Source organism: Lactuca virosa, chromosome 6 (genome assembly GCF_052849685.1).
Source record: "Lactuca virosa cultivar CGN04683 chromosome 6, Lactuca_virosa_CGN04683_v6, whole genome shotgun sequence".
Taxonomy (NCBI): Eukaryota; Viridiplantae; Streptophyta; class Magnoliopsida; order Asterales; family Asteraceae; genus Lactuca; species Lactuca virosa.
This window is the reverse complement of record NC_136431.1, coordinates 92226351-92240975: the sequence shown is the minus strand read 5'-3', so window position 1 is coordinate 92240975 and position 14625 is coordinate 92226351.

Sequence of the window (14625 nt, the reverse complement as noted above, 5' to 3'; positions counted from 1 at the left end):
GTATTTTATGTTATTATGCGATAGTGGTAGGAAGGGTAGGTAAGACCCTGTTTCCGGTTGAAAGAGACCGAAGGTGAGGCCAACACCCAGATATGCTAGGCAGTATGTGATTTATGTGTATATGCTAGGATTTATGTGGTTGTGGTAGGGGTGAAATAGTCCCTGGTTACCGGTTGAAAGAGTATTGTTGCACATCCATGGTGGTAGGGGTGAAGCTCAACTTAGATCTCAGATTTTATAGTGTATGCGTTCCACTGCAGAATGTGTCAGTTGTAAAATGTAAGTTTTTCCTAGTTTATAACTATCTTGACTCGAAAATAGTTTATATTAACTTTCAAGTGGAACTGTCACATTATGAAAGTATTTGGAAAATATAAGTACTCAGTTGTCTTATGAACTGACATTCTGCAGTACTGATTACCTTAAAATATGTTTATTTTATTATGGTCATAATGTGATGTGGTTGTACCCATACTATACGCTCTCAATGTGCTTCCTTCTGCACTTGTCACACCATTGTATTTCTTCTCCAGGCTTCGAGAATTTATCTTCTCGTCGGAACATCAATATCAGTTTAAAATAGATAATATTATAGCTTTTGTATTTAATGTATAAATCCCTGGGGAATTATGTAATATATAAAATTCTGTAAAAACTCGTTAGTTGGTTTGTATCCAGACTTTTTTAATAAAACCGTATATGTAAAATATTTTTTATGAATATGCATGTAGTATGTTTGGAGTAATATTGCAAAGTTTAGAAAGGGGTTCTTTCAATCATGGTATCAGAGCTGTAGTTTAAGTGAACTAAATACCATGGATTGGTATTTAGACTTAAACCATTGGAAGTTCAATATATGAACAGATTCATTGTGAGTATATGGATACAAACCATAGGAAAATCTTAAGTAAAGTATTAGGTAATAATAAATTATAATATTCTAAAATACTATGTTACTCCAAATTTTCAGAACAATGGATGGACAGATGAGTAGCCATACACCAGAAGTAGGTGGAGATCCTAAACCTGATGAAGTAAATACTCCAGTATCCCCTCGTGAGCAACGACTCTTGGGTAAACTTACTGGTATTATTCGGCAGACTCTCGAAGAACACAAAAAGAATGGTGATAAAGGCAAAGAGAAAGCCATCGGAGAATCTTCAAAAGGGGATGCGAAACGTCCCTCATTTGAAACTTTTACGAGTAGTGGTGCTACGGAGTTCAGGTACCCTTAATCCTATTGTTGTTCTTACCTGGATCCAGAACACGGAAAAAGTATTCCGTATTTCTCATGTGATAAATGAAGACAAGGTCAATTATGCTTCCGCAATGTTCACCGGAGAAGCCTTTGTCTGGTGGGAAGCAACATTTGAAGCTCTCAATGAGTATGACCAGGAGAATTTATCTTGGGGAATGTTCAAAAACCGCTTGCTAGAAAAATATTGTCCTCTAGACATGAGGAGAAGATTGGAGAAAGAGTTCCTTGAACTTAAGCAAGGAGGAATGACCGTGAATGAATATGAAACTCAATTCAATCAAAAAGCACGGTTTGCTACAAAGTATATTCCAACTGAAGATTATAAAATTCAGTTATTCATGGAGGGATTACGATATGAAATCCACGATTTCGTGAGCAATCGGGATGTTCTATCATTTGATAAAGTTGTTGAGTATGCCCGAAAGCATGAGCATGACTTAGAAATACATGGTGCCACTCTTTCTGTTCCGAAGCACCCACGTATATACATGGTGCCACTCAACCATGAGTTTTACAATAAAATATTCATTTTTTCTATATCATATGTTACGTCTTGCAGTATTAGCATATTGTTTTGATAGTCCTTCAAAAATCAAAACATCTCCTACAAGAAAATGGCTTGAACCATACATAATCTATGTCATTGATCAAAATGTTACAGACATTATTTATTATTGTTATGCCCCGAGACAAGATATACTCTGACATGGCGACACCGTTACATGAAAATTTCACTGGTCAACATGTGTAACGATTGGGTATTAGGCTAATATTAACTATAAACTAATTAATAATGTTATAAGTTTTCGACCATATTGTTTTGAGCGATATTTTGCGTAACCAGCGGGTATTTGGCTGGTTACGCAAAATATCATCAGGGTGTGGTCATGTATAATCACCACGACGCATCCACGTCATTATATTCTAATAGAATACTACTAATACAATTATTGCAAAAAAACTTCACCATGAAAAAAAAATAGTTGGAATTTTTCATGTCATATTCATTCTCATTTCTTCTCATCTTTCTAAGTAATTGGTAGATTCTTGATGCAAAAACACTTTTTTTGTAATTTTGTTGCCATGATGTGACATCCCCATTTTTTCATAGCCAAAACGGACCGATTTTGTTTATGCTTTATAAAAATCAGAGTACTTCTTTTAATAAAAATGTTACGGAATGTGTTCCCAGAAAAACATGATAGATACGTTATCAAAGCATTTCCGAAGAAATGTAAATTTATTTAAAACATTTGGGATGTCATGGTCAATACAGAAACATAAGCATAAACAGAACTTACATTCATTTTCACTAGTGATTTATATCCCCTTAATCTCTCAGTGTAATGTAACTTCATATCGACACCTGTGATACAAATAAGCTTGAGTGGGTCAGGTTGGGAAACCTGGTGAGTACATAGGGATTTCAATCCCACAATGTTATATCATATATATAATTTAGAACTCACAAAATATACAATTTCCTTTCCATACTAGGAGCAGTGGTTCAGAACTCACAAAATATACTCACATGCTGCATAACTAGCTGTTGCTTCTTAGACATGGATGAAAGGTGATACTTCATCTACATAACATTTGTGCAACAGATTTATCCTTGATTTTGCTCACAGCAGTCCTCAAAAGGCCTTGAAGCTTGCTCAACGTGACCTCCTCTTTGTTCATGTGCCAGGTCATGCGGAACTGGTTGTAGCAAGGAGGCAAGAAGTGAAGAATGATATCAATCGCCAGCTCGTCATTGAAGTTAACATTTAACTTCTGCAGGCGGTCGACATACCTTTGCATCTTCTACAGATGAGCAGTGACAGACTCTTCGTCCCTCATCTTGGTTGTGATCATCGAAGTGATGATCTCGTACCTCTCCTGACTGGCACTCTGGTGGTACCTGTTTAGTAGATCTTGATGCATTTCATAGGGATAGTAGTCCTCGTAGGACTTTTGGAGTTCTGCAGTCATAGTTGCGAGCATGATGAAGTGGACTTTCGTTGCATCTCGCTCGTGTGCCTCAAAGGCAACAGTCTCCTCGGGAGTAGCAGTGTTGACATTCACCTCCTTGAGCTCCTTTTCGAGGACATACTCTTTGTCCTCGTAGCGGGTAACCATTCGGATGTTCCGGATCTAATCATTAAAATTGGTCCCATCGAAGATCACCCTCCCACACAAATTCATGAGTGAGAAGGAGTCGGAAGAAGTTGAGTCTGAAGCTTTGTTGTTTGAGTTCGACATCTGAAAAGGAAAAGCGACAGAGTTTGATTAGAAAAGAATCCCTAATTAAACACCCAAATGAGAAATTAGGGCTAGGATCCAACAACATTATTTGCAATTTAGAAGAGGGATGCCGTAATCTAAACAACAAACAATTTGAAGGTAAGTGAATGACGATTTACCAATTTCCACCATGAAAAACGAAAAAGAATTTAGGTTTTAGATGAATTAAAATTCCTAGATCTTTTGAGATTTATTGAACTTTTCAATGGCATGTTTAAATCTTGATATACCCTTCAAGTTCGTGACTGGGATACCGAGGATCACAAACAAGGTGTGAATAACCATGCAAATGTACTTGGTGCCCTCAATGTTACAGTCACCTAATCAATGTGTCGGTTATCCACACACGCTCCATTGATCTATAACAAACATCGAGTCATCCTTTCCCACCTTTGCTTAGAACCAAATTAGTGTGCCGGTTAACTACACACGCTCCACTAACATCTTAGCAAGGGTAAAAAGTGTAATTTCATGGAATAGCATCATTTTCACATTTTTCCTAAAGTAACTAAGATTGGGAATTTTATGAAAGCATTTAGTTACTTTATTAATCATTATACTTTTAATGAGTAATTAGTTTGCCCTATCCTACCCATTCGGCTAACGACCCTCCACCAATCAAAGAAGCGGTGGGTGAGAGTGGACACCCATTAAACTGCCATTTTATAGGCAGCAACCTTTTACCCCCCTTATAGATTGGCTTCGTGAATGAGGCCTACTAACGGTAAGACTAGCTTAATCTTATACATATATATATATACATATATATATATATATATATATATATATATATATATATATATATATATATATATATATAATTATTAATCTTATAATATTATAATAATATAAGGGAGGTTTTTAAACGTTTCAAAATACTAGGGTTTTAATCAAATTTAAAATTTCCGAAAATTAAAACCTTTTAATTTTAAAATCCTAAATATTAAACCTTTGATTTAATAATTATCGCAAAATTAAACAATTAATTTAAATTATTAAATCTTGGAGGATTATCTATTAAATTAAACAATTAGTTTAACTTAATCCCTTTATCCCCTAAAATTCAAAAATTTGGGATGGGATAATTCAAAAAATCTTTAATTACCTTTTAAATAATTAAAGGGATAATTACAAGAGATGGCATTATCCTAATCCCTAAAATTTGGGAATCTTATCTTGGGGAAGAGGCAATTTCGAAAACCCTAGGGTTAGACAACCCTAAATTCGAAATCATGGGACTTAAGGAAAGGGTTTGGGAAACCCTAATAAAATTTCGAAAACTAGGGTTTAGGAACCCTAATTTCGAAAATCAAGCCTTTAGGGTTTATTAGCCATAAACCCTAATTTGTCATATTCATACTCTTGTATCAAATCTAACTGAAAAAAAAACCAAAAGCTCTGATACCACCGATGGGTTTTATACAAACAATCCTATGTGTGCATGCAACCCTAATTTGATCTATGTTTTCACTATTAGACATACAACTTTATGAACACAAAAAGAAACCTAGCATGCATCTATAATTTTCAAAAATCACATATAAGAATAGAATACATACCTTTTGTTGTTATGAAGTAATAACAACTTGTTTCTTGAATCTCCTTAGCTTTTGAAAGCAAGTACCACGAGTGTAGTACCTCTAATGGCTCACAAACACACTTGAGTGAGAGGGTGAATGAGAGAGAGAGAGAGAGGATGGAGGCTAATAAGCTCAAAAAATCGACTCTACTAGGGTTTCTCCAAAGGGTGCCGATTTTGAGTGCCTTAGGGTGCTATTTATAGTTGAAGTCAACAAGGGTTTCAAGGTGGAAACCCTAATCCCTTAGCTTAGGGCCTAAGCAAACCCATGGACTCCTTTCATTAAGCCTTTGGACGAAAACTCCTAGATCCCTCTAGGATTTTCGGCCAAGCCTTAATAAAGGTGATCCAATTGCCCAAAGTCTCAACTATTAAATAATTACAAAACAGCCCCTGCACTTTTAATTAATTCTTTAATCCAAAAATTAATTCCTAATTAATTTCTGATTAAATACTAATTAATAATATGATTCCAAATTAATATATTATTCATATAATATATTAACAAATCATATTTATACCCTAATTTATTATTCTTAACAATAAATCAGCCTCTCTCCTCAACAGTCATCCTGTCTAGTCACCAGTGTGAAGGCAACCCAAAAGGACCATGCTACAACCGGGTCAAGTACATACCAAATATAGTTATGGACTTAGACACTAATCTAACAAGCACAACCCCATTATTGATACCGAAGTGTATCTTCAACAGCCACTAGTTTTGTAAATCTTTCATATCCAAGCTCTTGTTACAAACTTCAAAAAGCTGTTTATGGCCTCAAGCAAGCTCCGCACGCCTGGTACGAGAATCTCACTGATTTTCTAAAGAATTCGGATTTCAAAGAGGAATTCTTGATCCTAGCTTATTCTAATGATTGAGTGGAAACCATCTCATGTTAGTCCAAATATATGTTGACGACATCATCTTTGGATCCATGGATTCAACGACGGTTGCTGATATCACAAAGTTAATGATTAGTTGATTCCAAATGGGCATGAACTGTAACGCCCTGTTCCGAATCACTTTCCTAATTCGGGAATGTGGCCTGAAGATAGGTTATCATAAGGCTTAGTCCCTTTGTAAAAGAGAGATTTTGACCCATTTAGGTACGGACAATGTAGTCGAGGTGATACGGCAGTTTGGGTTGTGCCTTGGAGCCAAGGGGTATATCGGTAAAGTGGCAGGTTGAGCTTTTGATGAATTTTGAATTTTTTTAGAAGGTTTTGAGGTTAGGATAATTTGATAGATGTGTAGAGCTTCTCGCCACCTTTACGTGGATATAAAGAATGTCAAAAACGGAGTTGAAACGAAGAAGTTATGGCCGTTTGAAGTTGGAGTAGTTCGGGTGAGTGCTCGTTGAGTTGTTGACCAAGCTCATTTAAGGCTCACGATGTGAGGAGCGTCTGATGCACCAAAACCCTAATTTTTGGTTATTTAAAGGTATGAGATTGTAGATGTCGAATAGAATTGTGAGGTGTCAAAGGTCATGGATAGTTTCGATAGGTTGTTATTTTATTATAAGGGTGTTTTATGTATCAAAGTTTCAGTGTTTTTAGTCCCTTGTATTTTTTGTGTGCTTTCATGTTCCCTATATATATGGGATGTGTACTAGAGATAGATAAGAACTTTCATGATTTTCTCTAAACACTCTTTGTACTTCTGAAAGCATAATTAAGCCAAACAGACTTTATTTAGACCTTGTGTTCATCATTCTTACTTTATTCTGATCTTGTAATTCATACTCGATTTCATTGCAACTACATTTGGTATCAGAGCAGGATTCATACAGAATCGTTCTGATTTTCTGAGTTTTTGCAAAAGTTTTGAGTCTCGTTCAAGATTTTAATTTTCCGCCCTTTTGCTTTAGAAAATCATCTTATATGTTTTGTTGTGAGTCGATTCTGCGTTCTAGTTGTAAAATCGAGTGTTCGAGTGTTGAATTCTGAGGGTTTTAGCTGTTTGATCTCAATCTGATTTGAGCTTTTCTCAAAATTTTCCATACAACAATGGCGAACTTCAACAATGGCGAATTTCCCATACGATGACTTCTTACTCTCATCTCCTTGGTTCATCAACGAAGATTTCGATGCTAATTCCTAAGTTCTACGATCAGTGGGCTGATCGAATGGAAGATTACTTAAACGGAATTGATGAAGAACTCTGGAAGTGTATTCTCGGTGATGTTTGTCTTCATGCTGCTGTTCAGAGTATTGGGACTTCTTCGAACAATCAAAATGTCAATGAACAATCTGAAAGATTGTTAAAGAATGAAAAGAAGTGTATGAGAGAACTTAGAGGTGCTCTTCCTCCTATTGTTTACAATTATGTGCATAGCTGTAAGACTGCAAAAGAGATTTGGGATACTTTGAAAGAAAAGTATCAAGGAAGCGAAAAAACGAAGATCAGTTCAGTCAAAGAATGTCTGTTTGAATTAGGAGAATTCAAGCAGAAGGAAGGAGACACCATTGAATCTTATTATGATCGTCTGAATGAGCTTATCTTCAAATGTAACCGATATGGAGTCATACGATCAACAATGGATTTTAATCTCACTTTCATCATGGGTCTTTGGAAGGAATGGAGAAATGTCAGCATCATGATGAAGACACAGCAAAGTTTTGATTACTTATCTCTGAATAATCTTTACAATGTGATGAAAGCACATGAATCCGAAGTGAATGAAATTTCCGAGGAATCAAAGATTAGTTTAGGTGGTCCACTTGCACTTGTTTCGAAAGTTACTAGAAGAGAAGCTGAGAAAGAGATTGCTGAGAAAGAGAATTCGGAAGATGAAGGCCTAATCGTCAACTCTAATTATGAAGTTGTGGCATTTTACTCTAACAATCGAGTAAAGAAATTTTTCAAGAAGCCTTTTAATGCAAAGTTGAAAAAAAAATGATGTGAAGGGAAGTTTTGCTAGAAAATCTGGGAATGAAGAAAAGAGAGTTGAGAAAAAGGAAGTTTATGCTGAGGAAGAGAAGAAAGAGAAAAAGCTGAAAGGTGATTCTGGATTTGACTACCATTACAACAATGGAGTGAATCATATGGCCAATGACTGTATGCTGCGACAGCGAGATGAAAAGAAGAACAAGGTCAAAGACGAAGCTTACTATGTTGAGAGATTGGAAGAGGTTCTTGCAAAGATGAAGGGAGTGTCTCTGGTGGCGAAAGGTATGGATGAAGAAGAGGGAACATACCAGATTTGGTCATCTGGTTATGATGATGATGAGATGTGAAACCATATACATGGGGCTATGTTCTCGATGCATGAGGAAGAAGAAGAAGAGAAAATTACTGGTAAATGCTTTGTTTCGACATCTTCACACAAATCACCAATACGTTGTCTTTTACAATCTTTTAATATTCCCTCTAGTGCATATGATTCGATTCTATCTAAGTTTGATGCAGGTATTACTTATATTAATGATCTACTTATTTCTGCTAGTAATGATGCTAAGAAGTCGAACACGCTACTCTTAGAAACTCAGAGGATGTTGGAATCGAAGAAAGCGAAAATAGATTACATAGATCTTCGAATAACAAATCTTATGTGTGATAGGGATAGTTTAAGTGCTGATGTTAAATTGTTGATAAAACAAAGAAATATCTACTGTAACTCAGCCAAACGATTATATGTTAAATTGACCGCATTGCATCATTCATTGAATATTAGTAAAGAACAACATAGGAAACTTTTTCCCTTTTTAGTATTCAAAAGGGAGAAAATTGACTATATTTCCTATGACTGTGAAAAGACAATTGCTGAATTCGATAGGATTCCAGATAATAGATATGCATATGGTATAGTGAAAATTGATGAATGTTTGGATGCTAATGAATTAGTTGATATTGTAAATGAGACCTTGACCAAAAATTAACAAATAAAGATTTTGAAAAGAACCGTGAATTCGAAATTTGACTCTGAAACCAATTTTGCTGATATCGAAGATGATTTCGATGATATTAGTGAAATTGAAGAGGAGGAAGTTATTGATTGTTCTCAGTTGTCTGTCATTAATGTCACATCAATGGCTAAAGGCAACGACAAGTGTAATGATTCTATGGTTAAATTTGACACTACTCTACCCTCAACTTCGAAAGTTCATGATCTTGACAATGTGACTGTCGCAGATAGTCAAACAGACAGTGATGATGACGATGATGATGTTCCGAAAGAAACAACACTTCCAAGGGTTGTAGTTGATCAGGTTTTTGACGAATCTGAGAAACTTGACACAATTATGAAGGAAAAAGGTTATCTTTACCTTGAAACAAATACAGTTGTGTATCCAAATTTCAAATGCTCAGACGAGGTTATCTTTCCGAATCAGGTTTTTGTCACAACAGGAAATAGTGATAATATTAAACCTGAGTTTAATAAAATGATTGAAGAAGATAACAAGAAAGCATCAAAAGAAGGATTTTTCTCAAATCAAAGTATTGTCGAAAACAATCTACCAAAGAATTCTTAGACTTTTCGACGACAAAAACCACAACGAATTTGGGTTGAAAAATCTGAAAATTCAAAAGATGTTTCAAAACAAGTTGACATTGTTTCAAAACATGTCAAAATTAATTCTTAAGAGTTTAAGGAACAAATTAATAAGATTTCGAAAGAAAGTGGTATTTCAAAAAGACAAGCAAGAAAGAAAGTTTTTTGGCAAACCATTGAGTCTTGAAAGAAACCAAATGTTTTGCTAAATAAATCATCTGAACAGAAAAAGTCTAAATCGGTTCCAAATTCTACTCAAAAGAAAGTTGAAAAAAAGAAAAACCCCGCTCTAAATCAAAGAGATTTGTCTTCAAGTAAACCACAAAATGATTTTTCAAAGTCTAAAACTTGAGAGTCAAAATCAGGTTCCCAAACAAATGATCAAACATCAAATGCAAAGAAGTTTACAAATCATCAATCACAAAGGAATTTCAATTCAATACAACAAACAAGGTTTTCACAAAATTATTTTACAAAACAACATCGATTTATGAATAATCCAAAGAACGTTCAATATTGTTTTTCTTCTCAAACAAAACCTGATTTTGCAACTCCAAAGTTTGATAAATTTCATTCTAAAATAAATGTGTCTTTCACACCGAAACAACAAATTTTTTGCAATCCTCCTATGAAACAAATCTCCAAAGTTACGTATGTCAAAGGCAAGTCAGATGTGAAAAACATTAACCATTGGCTCGAAGGAAAAGGGAAAAAATTTCAATCAGGGAAGTTTTCTCAACAACAAATCAAAGATGCTTATGAAAAGTATCTTAATGAATCTTCGAATGGAAGTTCTTCATCCAATGAATTGAATCCTTCAGTCAAGCAATGGAGAGCTATTCCGAAAGCAAAGGTTAATGAGAAATGACCTAAGAAGCAAAAGGCGAAAGTTAGTGAAAATTCTACACCTGAGAATGATTACATTTATGTGCCTTTAACTAACAAAGTAGACGTAATTCATAGTCTCAAATCTAAAGTTCGTAATTGGATTTTATGATCTTCATTACACAATGTTTTTTTAATCTAATCACCAAGGACCCAAACAGCCTCAGGGACCTAAATTCTTTCATTGATTGCAGGTTTTGTGTGACGAGCAATATGATAACAAATGATATATTGATAGTGGTTGCTCTCGTCACATGACTGGAAGAAAGGAAAATCTTTGTGATTATCGACATTTGGAGAATGATGGAGTAGTGAAATTTGGCAACAATCATAAATGTCAAGTCAAAGGATATGGAAAATTAACGAATGGGAAATTCACAGTGAACAGGGTAGCTTATGTCGAAGGTCTTCAACATAACTTGATAAGTGTTTCACAACTTGTTGTGGGCAGTGGCAATCAAGTGGTGTTTAATGAAGAAGGAAGTGTGATTTTGAACATACACACAAAGGAAGTATTGCTCAAATCGAAAATAAAAGTTGATATGTTTACTCTCGACATCAAACCAATTGTTGGGATTCCCTCGGTGTGCTTACTTTCGAAAGCTTCATCTGATGTTAGTTGGCCCTGGCATCGAAGACTTTCTCATTCGAATTTTCGAAATCTAAATAAATTGGTGGTAAATGATCTAGTTAGAGGTTTACTTGTTTTAAAATTTGATAATGATACTTTGTGTGCAGCTTGCGAACAAGGAAAGCAACATATACAAGGCCATCCGATTACCATTGATTCAAAGATTGTTGAACCTTTGGAACTTCTTCACATTGATCTTTGTGGACCCTTGACTGTTGAGATTCTTATCAAGAAGAGATACATATTGGTCATTGTTGATGATTTTTGAAGGTTTACTTGGGTATATTTTCTACGACTGAAATCTGAAACTACTCAAGCAATGATCGTCTTTATCAAGCATATTGAACTAAGTTTGAAGAAAAAGTTTCGAAAGATCAAGAGTGACAATGGCTCAGAATTTAAGAACGATGTTCTTGATTTGTTCTTAACCGATAAAGGAATTTCGCATAATTTCTCTTCACCTTACACTCCTCAACAGAATGGTGTTGTAGAAAGGAGAAATCGTTCACTTTGCGAAGCAGCAAGAACAATGCTCACATATGCGAATCTTCCTCAATATCTATGGGCCGAAGCAGTTTCCACTGCATGTTTTACTCAAAATAGATCTTTTATTCATCGTCATTTTAACATCACTCCTTATGAATTTATCTACAACCGAAAACCAAATGTTAAATTTTTCCATGTTTTTGGATGCAGGTACTTCATTATGAATCTCAAGGATAATCTTTCGAAATTCCAGTCAAAAGCTGATGAAGGGTTATTCTGGGGATATTCTCATAATTCGGTTGCTTACAGGGTGTTAAACAAACGAACGAGCAAAATCGAAGAAATATTTAATCTTACTTTTGATGATTATTATGTTAAACAAGTTGAAAAGACCTTTGAACAAAAACCAATAATTAATGAATCGAATAATGAATCTCAAACTTTGAATTCGTTAGATTTTGATTATGATTTGATTTTTGGTGTTCCAGATCGGGCTATTGATGCAGAAGTTAATGCTGATGACAATCAAATGCATGAAGCATCGAAACATTCTGATGATTCCAATCTCACACAGGATAACAATGATTCGCTTTCATCAACAAATTCTTCCAGATATAACGAAAGTCTGTCAATTATGTCGAACGTTCAAGTGGACGGGGAGCACTTGAATTTGTCTGCTCAAATTGGGGGGAACATACTTTCAGGGGGGGAAGAATGAGTGTTGATGTTGAGGGGGAGGGGGAGCATATTAATAATAATCAAATTGTCGAGGGGGAGCAAGATGCTAGTAATACAAATGTTTCGAAAGATCAAAATGATGAATTTCTTGATATTAATGATAATTTATCAAATGCAGGTGAAGGATCTGAAACTGAAGAAATGTTCGAAGATGCACCTTTGGACATTGATCCTGCATTTCCTCCAATGGATAATTAGACGCGAACTCATCCAAAAGAACAAATTTTTGGTAATTCTCAAGATGTAGTTTTGAGTAGAGCTCAACTTCGTGCTGAAAATGAGGTACTTAATGTACTCCAAGAATTTTGTATGTTTAATATCTTTATTTCGAAAATTGAACCAAAAACAGTCAAGATTGCTATTGAAGATCCTGATTGGATTGTTTCTATGCAATCTAAGTTGGCTGAATTCGAAAGAAATAAGTTTGGCGTCTAATTCCAAAACCAAAAGATGTGGCAGTGATAGGCTTAAAATGGATTTTTAAAAATAAATCTGATAAAGAAGGAAATATTGTTCGAAATAAGGCTAGGCTAGTTGTAAAAATATATTCGCAACAAGAAGGGATTGATTATGAAGAAACCTTTGCCCCAGTCGCGAGACTCGAGGCTGTTCGAATATTTTTAGCCTATGCAGCTCACAAGGACTTTGATGTTTATCAAATGGATGTGAAGTGTGCTTTTCTCATTGGTGTTCTCAAAGAAATAGTGTTGGAGCATGGAAATGCTCTACAAATAATGATTGATAGTTAGGTTATCTATTTCCCTTTATTGTATTGTAGATATATTTTCTCCCTCCTATATAAAGGGAGAGTTGGTCATTTTCTTAAGAGTGCACTCAAAATGTAACTTTTCTAGAGAGAGAGAAAGTAGTGGGATCTCTCCCACCAAGGGAGAGTCTTCTCTCTCCCACCCATGTTCTTGTAATGTTATATTTTTATCTCTCTTTTCTATTCTATGAAATTCTCATCATATGTTCTTCATGTTCTATATTTTTATATCCGTTAAATCTCGAGATATTTTTCTTCCGCATCCACCGTTCGTTCAAAATGGGTTCTATTAATTGGTATCAGATCCGTACCTTGAAGGTTGAAGCGACTAGTTCTAGGGAACGACTCCTGTTCGGTGATTATCTTGAAGATTTTTCGGGTTTTTTTGCAAGAATTTTCAGCTCCAAACCGGAAATTTTATGATGAGTTTTTCTATTTTCTGGTGTTGATTCATGCTTAGAAGAATAAATTTGTTGCTGATGTTCGTTCAAATTTTCTGCTGAAAATCGTGTTCTTAATTCTCTTATTTTGCTGTTGAAGAAATGAAGAAAATGGGTGAAGAAAAAGATTTGTGTGGTCTCTAAAACTATTGAAGAATTTGCTCCAGAGAGTTTATGTTCTTGGAAAGGAGACACAAAATATCTTGGGCTTATTATTGAAGAAAGTGGAGATTCTTGTGAAGATTTCATTTCCCAGCAACTTTTCTTGGTCTTCATAAATGGGTATGATATTGACATCCTTTTTAAAAAAATGTGTTGCTGTGAATCTTAATTGTGTAGAGGTTGGACGTAATATAGTGTTTCTGTAAAGTCACTTGTCCTCTTTACTCTATTTGGAAAGTGTCTTCAACATTTATTTGCCTTCCCAAGTAAAAACCATGTGACGTTGCCATAAACCTTTGTCCCCTTAAAACCCCCTGCACACTCCTCTTTTTGCCTTCCCAAGACCTCCTTTTGCCCCAAAATGATTTAAAAAAAAAAGATTCCCATTATTAAAATATGAATAAATGGCCTTTTTGGCATCATTTTTTCATGAAAAAATAGCATTTTTTGTCATCTGTTCAGCCCTTCTCGGACCCCCGAACCGCAGTCAAAAACTGCCTACCGGAGTCTCCTAAGAAGCCTCCCCGCAACCTCTACCCCTCTTGCCTTCGACCCTTCTCAGCTCCGCCTCCTTCTTCCCCCTTCAGCCTTCTTCTTCAGCCCTCCTCCTTCCTCCTCCTCCCCCCTCCTTTACTCCTTATTTTTTCTTCCCTCCTTCCCTCTCATCAGCCCCTTTATTTTTTTTAAACCTCTTATTTTTTTTAACTCCATTTTTTTTTGGCCAATTTTTTTTTCCAGCCAATTTCTTTTTTAATTATTATTTTTTTAACACCAATTTTTTTTTATTTAGCCAATTTTTTTAACACCAATTTTTTATTTAGCCATTTTTTTTATTAAAACCAATTATGTTTTTTGAAACCACTTTTTGCCACAACCCAACCTTGGATAGTCACATTGGTTT